Source organism: Miniopterus schreibersii, assembly GCF_964146895.1.
Source record: "Miniopterus schreibersii genome assembly, chromosome: 22".
Taxonomy (NCBI): Eukaryota; Metazoa; Chordata; class Mammalia; order Chiroptera; family Miniopteridae; genus Miniopterus; species Miniopterus schreibersii.
In genome coordinates, this window is record NC_138124.1 from 12,329,454 (window position 1) to 12,344,087 (window position 14,634).

Sequence of the window (14,634 nt, forward strand, 5' to 3'; positions counted from 1 at the left end):
GCAAGTCCCTTTCTAGACCACAGTTCATTATTAAACATAAAAAGTTTGGTGAAGACCTTATCCAGCTCAAATATTGCTATACACACGGCACAATTCTAAGCATTTTACACGTGTTAACTTATTTATAGCTCATAAAAGCCCTATGATATAGGTACTCTTATTATGCCCATTTAACAGATGAATAGACTGAGGCACAGAGATTAAACCACCTTCCCAGAGTCTCAAAACTAGTAAAATGGTACAGCTACGATTTAAATGCAGGCAGTCTGGCTCCAGAATCCATGATCTCACTAAGCTAGGCAACATTTACTGAAAGCCTGATTTTAGCAACAACTTTATGACATCATTAGTAGCAGTATTCCCTCCCCATACCCACCTTCGCTCCTACTTTTTGAATGAAAAAGACTGAGGCTTAGGAAATTTATCATGACCCAAGTCCCACCCATAGCCAGTCAATGGTGGAGCCAGGATGGGAAGCCCAGGCAGCTTGTCATCAAAATCTAGGGCCCACTGTCCCCAGGTATCAGAGTCCTAGGGAGTGTGAGGTCACAGCTTGCTAACCCCCAGAGAATGTTGCCAAAGGGCCCCCTGGAAACACCCACACTGACCTGATGTGGCCATACCATCTACTCCAAACTCTAACCTGTGCCATGTTTCCTTCCTTCTTTTCCTTCCCTCTTACTAAACCAGGCGCCTGGAAATCTGAAATTAGGGCTGTTAATGCCCAAGGGAACCTGCTCTGGGGCACCAGTGGTGGGGCTCCCAGAACAGATACTGCAGAAAGCTGGTGGGGTCTCCCCAGCAGGTCCTTAATATCTGATGTCAGCTGGTCTCCAACCCTCCAGGTCCAATGTTGAATTAAGTACCTGGGACTCTCATGTCAGTCAAGAGAGGGAGCTTGGGCAGCCCGAACACTATGGTTCTGCTGCTGTTGCTTTGAGAGTCTGGTTTTATTTCTACTTTTTCTAGGTAAGTAATTTTTTGATAGAAAATACACACGTAAGTCAAATAACACAAAAAGCATATTTTATCTAGTGATTATGATTCTTTCATCTTACCCCTGCCCCAGTCTCCATCCCCTGAGACAATCTCTGTACTTCCAGCCAAAGATGCAAAGATATTCTTGCATATATAACCGGAGAGATATGTATTTTTAACCACACAAATGGGCACCCACCATGTAGCCTGGAAATTATCCCTTGTCAATACCTAAAGCACTCTCTTGCTTTCTAAAGGGGCTGCATGCATTTCTGGTGTAGGGCTGAGTCATAATTTATCTAACCATCCCCTACGATGTCTGATTAGGCTGTTTCAAACCAGGAGCTCTGACAAGGCATCATAATGAATCTGCGTGTGTTTTGCTGCAGCTTTGGGTAGGCCCCTCTGAGATCTCTTATGTCACCGGTGTGGGGGAGGGAGGGAGCAGAGTTTATGGCAGGCCAGCAAGGCATAGATTACTGCAGGCGTTTCCTCCATAGGGCTGCAGTCAGAAGAGAATTCATATGGCTACGTGGAAAACAGCTTAAAAAAAAAAAAAAAAAAAAAAGCATCCACAGGGTAGCTGAAGTCTGGTATCTTCAGCAATAGAAACACACCGCAAGCTTTTCCAAATACACCTGGGCAAATATGCGGCTGTCATCTTTCCCGAGGGACCTGCAGTCTCAGGGGCTGGGCTGGTTCTGACTCATGCAGCTGGAAGCGCTGCTTATAGTTCAGGGCACTGCAGACCACAGATAGGAAACGCACTGGAGGGGTTCTCCAAGGTTACCTACCTATGGCTGTTTCTCTTGGGAAAAGATCTGGGCAACTTAATTCAGCTCAGTTCTCATATTCTCAATGCTCTTAGTGAAGCTAGTGGTTCCTTGTAGAAAACCTGACAGCTGAATGTCTGCCTCTGCCTGGCTTTGTCTGAACCCGCCTCGCTTGACCACCGGCCCTGGCTCCTGCCTGGGCCCCTAATGAAATCCCTCCCAAGAGAGATGCCAACACTGAGACCCCTCTCTCCCCCCAAATGCACTCTGCTGGGATGGAAGAGAAACCTTTTTTATACTGAGGCCATTGTTCCAGCCCTCTTATAACCAAAATTGCTTGAAAGTGGCAAATAGCAAGTCACTGATTTCCCCCCATATTTTAATGTGAAAATTCCCAAACATACAGAAAAGTAGAAAGAATTAGGCAGTGAACACTCACCTGTTTACCACTCAGATTCTACAATGAACATTTTTCTAGATTTCCTTTCCATGTATTACTTCATCTCTCTAAGCCACTGATGTTTGAGGCTTTTTAAAAACCTGGCTTAAATATTCTACTCCTTTGTTTTTAATCTTCCCCTGAGGATATTATGCTAAGTGAACCAAGCCAAATACAAAGACAAGTACCTTATGATTCCACTTATGGGAGGCACAGCGACTAGTCAAATTCAGACAGATGGGGAGTTGTTTAAGGGGGTACAGTTCCAGCCCTGAAAGATGATCTGGAGATGGATGGTGGTAATGGTTGCACCGAACTGTACATGTAAAACTGGTTAGGATGGTAAATTTTATGCGTATTTTACCACAGTTAAAGATAATTAAAAATCAGTTATTTGCTTTATGATGGTGGTTTTGTCTCATTTTCCCCTTAGCCAGTTAAGAGGACAATATTTTCACTTTTAATAAGATCCAGAGACGGGCTAGGACAGAGGCAGGCCATGACAAGGACAAAGTGTGAGGCTTGAGGCTGGAAGTTAGGGGGCTTGGACGCAGCTGTGGCCCAGAGGCGATTTCCATGGAATCCCTGACTGGCCTTCCCCACAGTGAAAGGACACAGTCGTTTTGGGGATCACGTGACTGAAGCGGGTTTGGAATGACTAGTCGCCTAGGAGAGTCTGGGACTATAGTCGTGTGCTCTTCTCTAATGGCTAGTGATGTTGAACATACTTTCATGTGCTTATCGGTCAGTCACTGTATTTCTTCTTTGGAGCTTCCCCTGACTTGGTGAGGCATTATTGAGAATAACCTTCTTTATTTAAAGTTAACTGTAAATGTTTATCACATCTACAAACTACCTTCAACATCTAGACTAGTGTTTGACCAAACAACCGGGCACCATAACCTAGCCAAGCTGACACACGAAATTAACCTTCACATTGATCTTCTCATGGGATTGAGTTTCTTTCCTATATCACATATCCGGGGAAGCACCTAGTCTTCTTTTCATTTCACTGTCCCTCTCAGCCCATGCTTCCAGGATCCTGAAAGCTTGTCTGAGTGTGCAGTCTACTAAGTTTTTATTAAATATAAGGTTTTGATAGTATTTGTTTGTGAGCAGTCATTGCCAGCATGTTTTTGTGGCTGGTTCACTGGCTACACAAATCAAGTGCTCCAAAAGTTGGACTGCAGTGAATTCCATTCTAGGAATTAGGACTACGTCATGCATGGCTTTGACAATATGCTTACTGGAGTTTCAGGTCTAACAGGTCATGTGGTAAGAGGAGCTGTTGAGTGTACAGTTGAACACCCACGGGCTGGGGTGTTTTTGGAGGCCTGGGCTAAAACATCAGCTCCGTCCCTATTAGTCCTGGAAAAATAAGGGCCTGGCAAAGGGAGGCTGGAGGCATTAGTTGGCCAGGGTGCCCCTAAATCAGGGGAAGACGATGGAGCCAGCTGTGCGTACCTGCAATGGCAACTAGCAGGAAGAGAGGAGGGAGCTATGATATCCTGGCAAAGGGGATGCAACCACTTGGGCAGCTGCTGCTGAGATGGCAAAGAAGCAGAGCCCGTGAGCGAGGATCAGGGATTGCAGTGAGAACCAAGGACTTCCCATCAACAGCACTGATGGTAGAGTAAGGGGACACTTCTGCTCCCGATGCTTGTCTGAACAGCAAGAGTAAAACTGGACCTGCTTCCCTCTCAGCCTACGCAGTAGGACAAGCCAACCCGTGGTCTCTTGGAGACCCACAGCCTTGGAAGTAAGAGCAGCCACAATCGCCCTTCCTAAGAAATGAAAAGTCTGCGGTCCAGAGAAGGGAGATCTCCCACGCAATGCCACGTAGTTACTTGTTAAGATAAATGTACTTACAAGTGTTATGGGTGGGATTGTGTTCCCCCCTAAATTCACATGTTGAAATCCTAACCCAGTCCCTCAGAATGTGATCTTATTTGGAAACAGGGCTGTTGCAGATGTAATTAGTTAAGATGAGGTCATACTGGAGTAGGGTGGGCCTCTAACCCAATATGACTGGTGTCCTTATAAAAAGAGGAAACTTGGACACAGACACTGCACACAGGGAGAAAGCCATGCAAAGATGATGACAGAGAGCAGGGTGATGCTTCTTTTAGCCAAGAAACACCAAACACTGCCAGCAACGACCAGAAGTTAGGAGAGAAGCAATGATTCTGTCCATTGCTTCAGATTCTTCCTGACAGTCCTCACAAGGAACCAACCCTGCCAACATCTTGATATCAAACTTCTAAACTGCACAACTGTGAGAGAATAAATTTTTGTTGTTAAGTCGCCTGGTATGTGGTGCCTTGTTAGAGCAGCCCTGGGAAACTAACACAACGTGGAAGTATATATTACTTTTCTTGTAAATAAAAAAATATATATATCTTTATTGATTTCAGAGAGAGGAAAGGAGAGGGAGAGAAACATCAATGATGAGAGAGTCATTGATCAGCTGCCTCCTGCACGCCTCCCACCGGGGATCGAGCCCGCAACCTGGGCATGTGCCCTGACTGGGAATCGAACCGTGATCTCCTGGATCCTAGGTCGATGCTCAACTGCTGAGCCACAGCAGGCTGGGCAACCTTTGGGGTTTTTGATAATCTTTTATGACAAAGGTCTCAGAGAGTTTCCTTTTTCATCTCACTTATTAAGTTACTGCGAGGCACGATATAAATGTGAGGGCCATTCATACCTTCCCTCTCCCCATGAATCAAATGCATGTCCTTACAGATGGGAGACAACATCTCCTTAGATTGAGCCTTTGGAGTGACCCTAGGTTCTTCCCAATCATGGTAGCACTTTCTCCTTACGGAGCCAGGGGGACACACTTGCATCCTCAGCACTGTTATAAATCCCACCAGCTCGGTGTGTGTGCCCTTCTGACGCTTCATGCTAGCGTTCCTTCTAAAGCTTTTCCTCCTGGGCCCAGAGCTGCTGATTCTCAGCGCCACACTCTCAGCCCTACTGGGAAGCTGCTCACCCCCACCCCCAACTTCTATTCTACTTCCTCCTCAGGTATTTAAATCCCTACCCTCTGCTGTCAGCAACCAACAGCAAACAGGTCTTTCTGGTCTCCAAGGCACTCTCCTACTTCCTCTTTAGAGATACATTCAGCTGCAGATCATGTTCACCAGGACCACACTCGTGGTCTGTATCTGTAATATTTACAAGGAAATACCTGAACAGACAGAACATGAGAGCTCTTCATTTGTTCGACGAGATGGAGGAAAAGGAAGGGTTAAAGGGCCCCTTAAGTAGCTTTCTTTCCTAAGTTTTATGTTATATAACAGTGGGGTAGAAAGTTAATGGTGCTAAAGCAAATCCCTTTCCTATTATTAATTTAAATAAATAGACTGAACTGGAGACTTCTGGGGAAGAAAGGGTTAACATTGCAGCCCTGTAGTAAAACCTTGCCTGCTGAGTTTAATTCTTACCCAACCTTGCAGTTTTTCCTTCCAACCTTCAGGCTTCCCCTTGCCTCCTGTGTCTCCTCCCTGAGCAACAATCTGCCCTGTAGCACTGCCGTTCTTTCCTTGACTTATCTCATTTCTGAGCACACTGGAAAATATTAGCTCCTAGAGTTCTGCCCTTGTCTTTGTTTTTTCCAGGGTTTTAAACCATGTCCAAAGGAGGAGCTGGCTAATGCCATGGACTTCACCCTTAAATGCAGTGATGTCACACATGCTCTCTGGCCTCCAAGCCTGAGGCTGCAGGTGACGGACACCGATTTCCCTACTTGGGAAATTGTTAAATGCTGCACTCAATATGAAGTACAGCTTGTCTCCCACAGCTCTGGAGCAAAGCTGATTATCTATCATACAGTTTGATGGTTTTATCTCCCTGTCTCAGGCTAGCTTTACATTGATGCTTCTTCTGTTCTTATCCCCATTTGAATAGCTGCTCTGTCAACATATAACTTTAAAAAGTATGACTTTTCAAAAGCATGGTGTAGTAGGACTGATAGCAAACAGCCCTGCTACTCCCTACAAAGAATCTACCTCTGCTGATCCAGGTCCTTACAGCTCAGGTAAGTTCCCTTCTCCAAGAAACTCCCTCAGGCAATTCCCTTACCCACTCTGATCTTTCCCACTTCTGCACGTCACGGAGTCTTTATTATTTAGCCCCAATTAGATACTTGATCATCTTATGCTCTGTATCAGCCACGATCATTTAAAAAATGCCAACCCTGCCACCCAACTTAGAGGGAGAGTCTCAAGGTCAAGATTGTTGGCACCTATTCGTGTTGTATTCTCAGTAGGGGCTGCCTTGGAGGCCAGGGAAGGAAAGCAGCAAGGGTTGAGGGGCTCTGACATCAAGGTAAAAGGCTAGAGCACCTGCCTAGCCTCAAAGTGTCCAAAGTCTAACTGGGCGGATAAGCACGAGACCATCATCTTTAATTGTGAGCTCCATGAACCTGCTCTGGTGAGAACTCAGAAGAGAGATTTATTGAAAGAATATGAGGACGCACACATGACCAAAGGGAAGCCTTGAGGGCCAGATTCCAAAACGACAAGAACTTGGAGGCTTGGGGACTTTGTTGAGAATGTTATTTCTGGAATGAATCAATCACAGTGCTTCCCAGTCTTTTTAATTTCTCTGCTCAAGATTCAACTGAGAGGGAGCTCCACTCCCACCATGGCAGAGTAAGTGCCTAACAGACTGGCCCCACCACAGATAACTGCCGATGATATAAAAAATGCAAAAGACAACTATGCAATGTCTCTGGAGGACCAAAAGTAGGGAAATTTTGAAAGGGAGTCAAAATTTGGAGGAAGAGCCCGGCCGGCGTGGCTCAGTGGTTGAGCACTGACCTAGGATCCAGGAGATGGCGGTTCGATTCCCGGTCAGGGCACATGCAACCCGGGTTGCGGGCTTGATCCCCAGCAGGGGGCGTGCAGGGAGCAGCCAATCAATGACTCTCATCATTGATGTTTCTGTCTCTCTCTCTCCCTCTCCCTCTCCCTTCCTCTCTCTGAAATCAATAAAGACATATTTAAAAAAAAATTTGGAGAAAGAAAGTGACTCAAGGTGAGTTTCCTTTGGGGGTGGAGGTTGGCCTGAGTAAAGGCTATAGTCACTGTGTGGCATAAGGTGTCTTCAAATCTAGTAGAACGCTGCCATCTTTCTGGTCTAGCAACCAGAGGACATACGTCCCAGGGCGACTACGGCCATCAGGAAATGAAGGAGGAATCTCAGAGCAGAGAAAACCAGAAAAGATGAGAGCCATCACTTTTAACTGTAGAGGAAGTTCAGGAGGGGATGGCCAAGTGCAGGTTGGGTCCCAAAGCTGATGATGCCAAGGCCTTGGGCTTTGCTTGTGACTATACTGTTTCTACCCAACCTAGTAAGGAGAAAAAAACACATAAAGGAATCATTCTACTGCACACTAAAATGGTAAGAACTCAAGTGAAATACCAAGGAGTTCTCAGGATGGAGATACTGAGAATTCTGTATTCTGGTTGGCTAGTTAGGGACTATTGCATAGCATGCCAGCATGCCAGAGACTCTATCAGAGTGCCAGGGGCAAGATCTATTTTTGACCACCAGCATACAGGGTGTGTCCTACTTTTAAGGAGTTGTAATAAATAGAAACCTATATTTATATTAAAAGTACATTAAGTTATGATGAATTACTTTGGCTACATCATGTCGAAGCTCATTCCATATCAAGTTCTTCTAATCTACTCAATGGAATTTGATTTACAGTTGGAGGGCATTCTGATGGCCTGTTGGGTAGGTTTTTAAAAAATTTATCTTTATTGTTGAAATGTTGGGTAGTTTTAATGCAGCAAATCTTCAACCAGCTGTTATTTGAACATTGATAACTGTGCAGTGGTGAGCAAAGTCTAAGTCAAAGTCTCTGCCTCCAGTAAAGCCACGTGGAGTCTACTTAGGGACATGTGATCTATATACCAACAAATATTAACTTATGATAAGAGCCAACTGAATACTGGATAACATAGTCATTAAGTCATAAAAATTCCAAGGAAGGGACACAATCACTTTGAAAGAGAGAAAAGAACAGTTTGTATGAACTGGCACCTACTAGGAGATGTGCAAGTACTAATAAGAGCTACAAGAGATGAGTAGTCAGTATGAGGGAAACACGAGACAGACGGTCAGATTTTTAGGGGAGCAGGTGTCCTGATGACATGGCTTTAAAAGAACTAGACCAGTGTGTCTGATAATGAACATGCCTTGATTCTGCAATCTTTCAACCAACAGATAAAATACAAGCACACTCAAAATTCATCTTAGTAGTGTTTCTTATAATAAAACCTGGAATGTCTCTGGAAGTACACTTGGAAAACTACATTAACTGCTTTCAGAGAGGGGTGCTGAATGGGTGTGAGAGGTTTTTTTTTGCTGTACACCCTTTGAATTTTGAATCATGCTAACTATTTAAAAATTTTTTATTAAATCAAAGGATAAAATACATGTTGCTGAACAAAATAAATGAAATAGGAACAAATGGTTTAAGAGCACTACCATTGTCACAGGATGCTCCATCACAAAACAAGCAAACAAGAAACTCATGCAATTTTTAAACAGGCTTATTAGGCATAATTGACACATGCTAGGTTGCACATATTTAAAATGTAGAATTTGATATGTTTTGACATGCATTTACATCTGTGAAACCATAGCACAGTAAAGATAACGGACATATTCATTACTTTTTTAGAGAGAGAGGAAGGGAGAGGGAGAGAGGGATAGAAACATCAATGATGAGAGAGTCATTGAGCGGCTGCCTCCTGCATGTCCCCACTGGGGATTGAGCCTGCAACCCGGGCATGTGCCCTGACCGGGAATCAAACCGGTGACCTCCTGGTTCATAGGTCGACGCTCAAACCAGTGAGACACACCGGCCAGGCTATATTCATTAGTTTTGAAAGTTTCCCCATGCCCTTTGAAATCACTACCTTTCCCCCCTTCCCAGGCAACCAAAGTATTAGTCATTTAATTTTATATAAATGGAATAATAAAATTATGTACTTTTTTGTCTGGCTTCTATCACTCAAGCAAAATTATTTTCGAGATTCATCCATGTTGCATATATCAATAGCTCATTTGTTAAAAACTGTTGTGTAGTATTCCAATTTATAGATGAACCACTTGGGTAAATTCCTAGGAGCAGAGTCATAGCCTAAGAATGTTTAAGTGTACCAGAAACTACCAAACTTTTCCAAGTGGCCATACCATTTTGTATTTTCATCAACAAAGTGTGAGTGAGAGTTTTAGTTGCTTCATATCCTCACCACCTAGCAGGGTTCTTTTCATTCTGAACTTTCTAGATGTGTGTGGTGATACCCAGCTACGGTTTTAATTTGGATTTCCCCAATGACTAATGATATTGAGCATCTTTTCATGTGCTTATGTGCCATCTGTATATTTTCCTTAGTGAACTGCCTCTGAAATTTTTGCCCATTAAAAAAAACCCTGAGTTGTTTATTATTATTGAATGTTCGGAGTTCATTACATATTCTGGATACAAGTCCTGTGTCAGATGTGTGGTTTGCAAATATTTTGTCTCAATCTGTGGCTTGTTTTTTCTTAACAATTTCAAAGAAGAGACATTTAAAAAAAAAAGTCTATTGATTTCAGAGAAAGGAAGGGAGAGGGAGAGAGAGAGAGAGAAACATCAATGATGAGAGAGTCATTGATTGGCTGCCTCCTGCACGCCCCCCACCAGGGATCGAGCCCACAACCGGGCATGTGCCCTGACCACGAATCACACCGAGATCTCTGGGATCATAGGTTGATGCTCAACTGCTGAGCCATGCCGGCAGGGCAAGAAGAGACTTTTAAATATTTATGAAGTCAAGATCTTAATTTTTTCTTCAATGGCTCATGTTCTCTTCTCTCTGGTACTCTGCCCTGCTATCTCCAGCCACCTTGCCTTCTCTAGACTCCCAGTTCCATCTCCTCAATTCAGGGAGATTGCTAGACTTTGCCTGAGTTACAACACCCCCTCCCCCCCAAAAAAAACCCCAGACCAAAACAACAAAACAAAACTGAAGCTTGGAAACACAGTCCAGGAAGTAAGCTGGGGTAACAGCAGTGTTTACCTCATTTGTTTCCTGTACTCAAGAATCACAGTCATTACCTCACGTCTCATGTCTTAAAAACCCTTGTTTCTTGCATTTGGTCTGTTTTTGCTTTGTTTCATGTGGACTTGTAAATCTCGTTCCTGATACTACATCTTGGCTGGGAAGCACAAGTTCCCTTACAACTCCTTTTGAAATTAAACAAAATTAGTTTCTGAGGAAAACGGAAAGAGCATTTCCAATGAAAGGTATTCTAGTTGAAAACAGTCTGGCTTCAAAATGGAAATCTGAGTTCAGGTGCTAAGGCCAAACATGAGAAAAGATGCACTCCTACCTTGAAGTGCTTAAATGGCTTGCAAGGGGTCTGTGAACTTCCAAAATTATATGAAGACTGTATACGTGGAATGAACATTTTTCTGCGATGTCTAAAGATTACATTAGAACTCAAAGGCTTGGATAATGCAAAAATGATTATTTACCACTACTCTAAGAAAATCAAACTTCAAATTATATAGGGATTTAAGTTAACATTTCCTTCTGAGTTTATGACTTAAAAAAAAAGAAAGAAAATCTATGTTTAGTGCAGTTTGGGAATGGAGCAAAATTAGCTGCATGCATACCATCTGCCATCTTCTCTTGAAACTGTGTGCAGATACACACAGAGCTGCCTCCTTTGTGTCCTTCCTGCTTGAACTTAAATGTCACTTCCTCAGAGAGGCCTTCCCTGACCATTCAACTGAAATTAGGCTCCCATCATCATAACACTTATCACTACCTGGTATTTTTTAATTTGTGGACTTCTGACTTCTGCCGCATTAGAATGTAAGCTCCATGAGAACAGGGACCCCAGTCCATGCAGTATCCCCCGATTCCATCACTGTGCTTGGAGATAACATTTTGTGTATCAAAGGAGCTTCAATCCTGTTTGTGATGTAACCTGGGAAAAAGAAAGAAAGAAAGAAAGATTGCCACTTGTGAAGGAGCAGGGCATACGCAGAAATCAGACAGCCTGTGTGTTAAGTCATGCAGAGTATGAGCAGCAAGCGAAGCTGCAAAGAGCAGGAGCAGAGCTGCAGGGATCTGTGAAGGCCTGTATTTGAAAATGTGTCTCTGACTTGAGTCAAGGTCATCCTGGGTTTTCGCTGAGCCTCTATGATGAGCTGGGTTGACTCTCTGAGGGAGACACCTCAGGCAAAGTGGACACAAAGGAAGGGAAAGGAGAAAAATAGACCCACTGGCATCTCTGCCTCGTCTTTAATTACTACGGAGGACAGGAGGGCATCAACAGGGGACAGAGCTGGGGAGCTGCCGGGAAGCAGGGAGCAGGTGGGAAGCCCTGTTTTGCAGCATGTGAGGCCATGTCACGTGGGGAATGGAAAGTGCTCCCCCACTGTATGTACCAGGAATCCTTATCATCAAGCAGGGACATTTCAGGTGCCAGTCACATCCCTGGAAGTACTCAGTGTTGCGTGACCTTTATTTTGTACAGAAAAAAAAAAAAAGTTCAAGGTGTTTATTGTGACAAATGCAGTTGACACAGACGATTAAAAAGTGAAAAAAAGTTACCTTCCTCTCCAATACTGTCAGCTTTCAGTTCAGCAGATTATTTGAGTTAGTTTTTCCCCCTTTCATTAAAAAACGGTAATATATTCACATAGTTCAAAATTCAAGTGTCACAAAGGGGTATAAAGTGAAAAGCGCTCTTAGACCCACTGCTATTTTCCACCTTCCTCTGAGGTCTCCTTGGAGATGACCAGTGTAAACAGATCCTTGTAGACTTCCAGAAATATTCTCTTGGACACAATGAAATGGGACTAGAAGTACTCAGAGCACATGCAGAGGCTTTTCCACTAAGTGAGCCAAGGCTAAGGGCTCTGCTCTTCATTTTCACCGGTAAAGAAACAGCAGTAATAGGAGCCAGCAGGATTGGGGGAGGGAGGGATCTCCTCTCCCTTCACTGGCAGATCGCTTAGCTGGAGAAGGAACTGTGGAGGGCATAGCATGTGGTCTGCCAGGTGTCAGGTGCTTTTAATCTGGGGCAAAGCTAGTCTAGCTTTAAAGAGTGATGACTAAAGACACGGAATAGAAATGGCAAAAGAAGTCATGGCTGTCATGTGTGATGGAGAATAGAGTTTCAATGTGGCAGATAAGGGCCTTTTCTGAAGAGGTCCTTGTGTGGGGTGTAAGCATGGGAAAAGAAAGCTGTTTTATGTAAGCTACCCACGGTGTATGTTTATTAAGGGGGCATCACTCCACAGGGGTCCACAATCAAAGAAGGAACAAAACAAGAGAGCTAGATGGTTCCCAGGTGGCATGCCAGCATGGGGCCCAGGTCTGGGAAGTCAGTTAGAAAGGACCTGACACTGCCCATTAGAGGGAGGCCCAATTCTGAAGGTGGAAGATTTCGAAGAAGTAGGGGAGGAAGGAGCTGGCAAGTCACACAACAGAACATCCAACTGAACCGATCTGGCAAGGGGACTGTCTTCCAAAAGAAACTGGGAGAGGCAGAAGGGAACGGGTCTGCAGCCTGACCTCCTGGGCTCAATCCTGGTTCCAATGCTTCTTAGCAGTGTGAACCTGGGCAAATGAAACTCCTTGTGTGGCAGTTTCCTAACAGCGATAATACACAGAGATAATAATCCTCTCTCATGGGGGTGTTGTGTGATCAACCGAGTTACTCTCCAGCGAGGGCTTGGAACAGCGCCTGGCACAGAGCTAACTCCATGCTTTTCAGCCATTACTACTTTTAAGAAAGGCCTGTTCAGGCCTGTTTCGCTGACACAGGAGTGCTTGGTGATAAATCTGGAAAAGCAGAATCATAGATGGATTTCAGGTAGTGGTAGGAGGGAAAAAAAGGGAGTTAACAATAGCGCAGCAAGAACACACCAGAAAGAATGAGGTAGAAGGGTTGAGGGTGGGGCTGTCTCAGGGAAAACAGCCTCCTGGCTGGCCTACTTGCCCCCTAAGGTGCCAGGGAACGACCCTTGGCAATACACGGAGAACGTTTAATTTCAGTTAAAGCAGCATTCCTTTGTGTGCCCGCGGGTCATATTGCTAAGGAGGCTGGAGGGAACCTAAGATCTGTGAGTCGGGAGCGCTGGGTGCCAGTCCTGGCTCTGCCCCGAGCAGCTGAGGCCCTATGGAGCCAAGTCCATGAACGACTGAGCCATTTTTTAAAAAGGGGCCCTAACTAGCTGCTAGGCCCCAGGGGTACTCGACACTTGGATTCTAAGCCAGGAGCAGGGTCTCAAGAGAACTGAAGCTACTCACCCAGCCTCACGACCCCGCCCCTCAAAAAACTGTCGGGACTGAGAGCATCTGGGGCTCTTTCCCTTTTCTCCAGGCCTCCTGCCCAAAGGAGCACGACCTCCAGGCGCTGGCAGCGGGACAGACCCATCTCTCCTCCCTTCCCATTCAGTTCGGGGAAGTTTAGCTTTTCAGTTATGCCTGTGGTCGGCCCAGAGGTGCTTCCAAAGAGGTAACGAAAGAAGGGAGATTTGCTGAAGGGAAACGCACTTTGTTCTGACAGACTGGGGTGGCGCAGGCTCTAACCACCCGTTTAACAAACGCCGCCCTGGAGGGTGGAATCCGGCCCGACCAGGGCTGTGAGGTGCTGCTTCACGAAGGACCGGGGGCCCTGGGCGCCCTGGGGGGCTGCCCGCTGCACACGGGCAACAGGCAGCTCACGGAGAGGCGCCCCAGCCGGTACCTGGCTGAGGGGCAAACCCACAGGCTCGGGGTCCGTGACCCGGGGGAGGCCCTGGCTGTTTGGAAGGGAGATCTTGAGTTCTACCGCCGAGGAGATATGGCTGCTTCCCCTGGGACTAGGAACCTGCGTCCTGTCTGCTCGTCACCCTGTCAGTCATTTTTCCATTGGAAAAAAAAAAAAAAAAAAGGCAAAAACCTGAATTCAGAAGCACCGAATCCTGGGCCTTTTCCACAGGCGAAGCCCTTACCTCCAGGACACTGTAATAGTAATCCTGGCCTGGATACCGCGCTAGGGACCCCCCCAAGTCAGTCCTGAGGGGTCCGCACTGCGGGGTGCAGAGCAACAGCTTCAAACCAAAGGTTTTCGTTACCAGCCAATCGCTGGCGCGGGCCCCTTCCAGAAAACCATAAACCCCTACGGGGAGTGAGTGACACTGAGACAAGCCTATGGGCATGGAGAAAGCTGAAGGGGTGGGGTCAGAACTACCCAATAGCATCGAAGCAGTTGTTGTTAAGAGGAAGGGAGACGCCTGCGAGCGTGCGTGCGTGCGGCCGCTCCGGGGGAGGCGTGCCAGGAAGAGTGCAGAGCCAATGGCCGCGGTGGGCGGGCGGCTGCGCGCGTGCGCGCTGCGATCTGGGGCTGCGGGCGGGAGGCGGGAGGCGGGAGGCGGGA

General features: G+C 45.7%; 1 long non-coding RNA gene across 2 annotated transcripts in view; it reads right to left on the reverse strand.

Moving 5' to 3' along the window:
- The window catches only part of LOC308550650, a 42,763-nt gene extending 28,441 nt beyond the window's left edge, over positions 1-14,322 (reverse strand). The window contains exons 1-2 of one of the 2 annotated variants that reach the window (XR_013997939.1): positions 14,210-14,322; positions 11,029-11,190 (exon numbers count right to left, since the gene is read on the reverse strand). This is a non-coding gene — a long non-coding RNA (uncharacterized lncRNA). Of the gene's footprint in view, positions 1-11,028; positions 11,191-14,157 lie in introns of both variants that reach the window. The other variant, XR_013997940.1, reaches the window with a different exon arrangement.
- Positions 14,323-14,634: the final 312 nt, after the last annotated feature.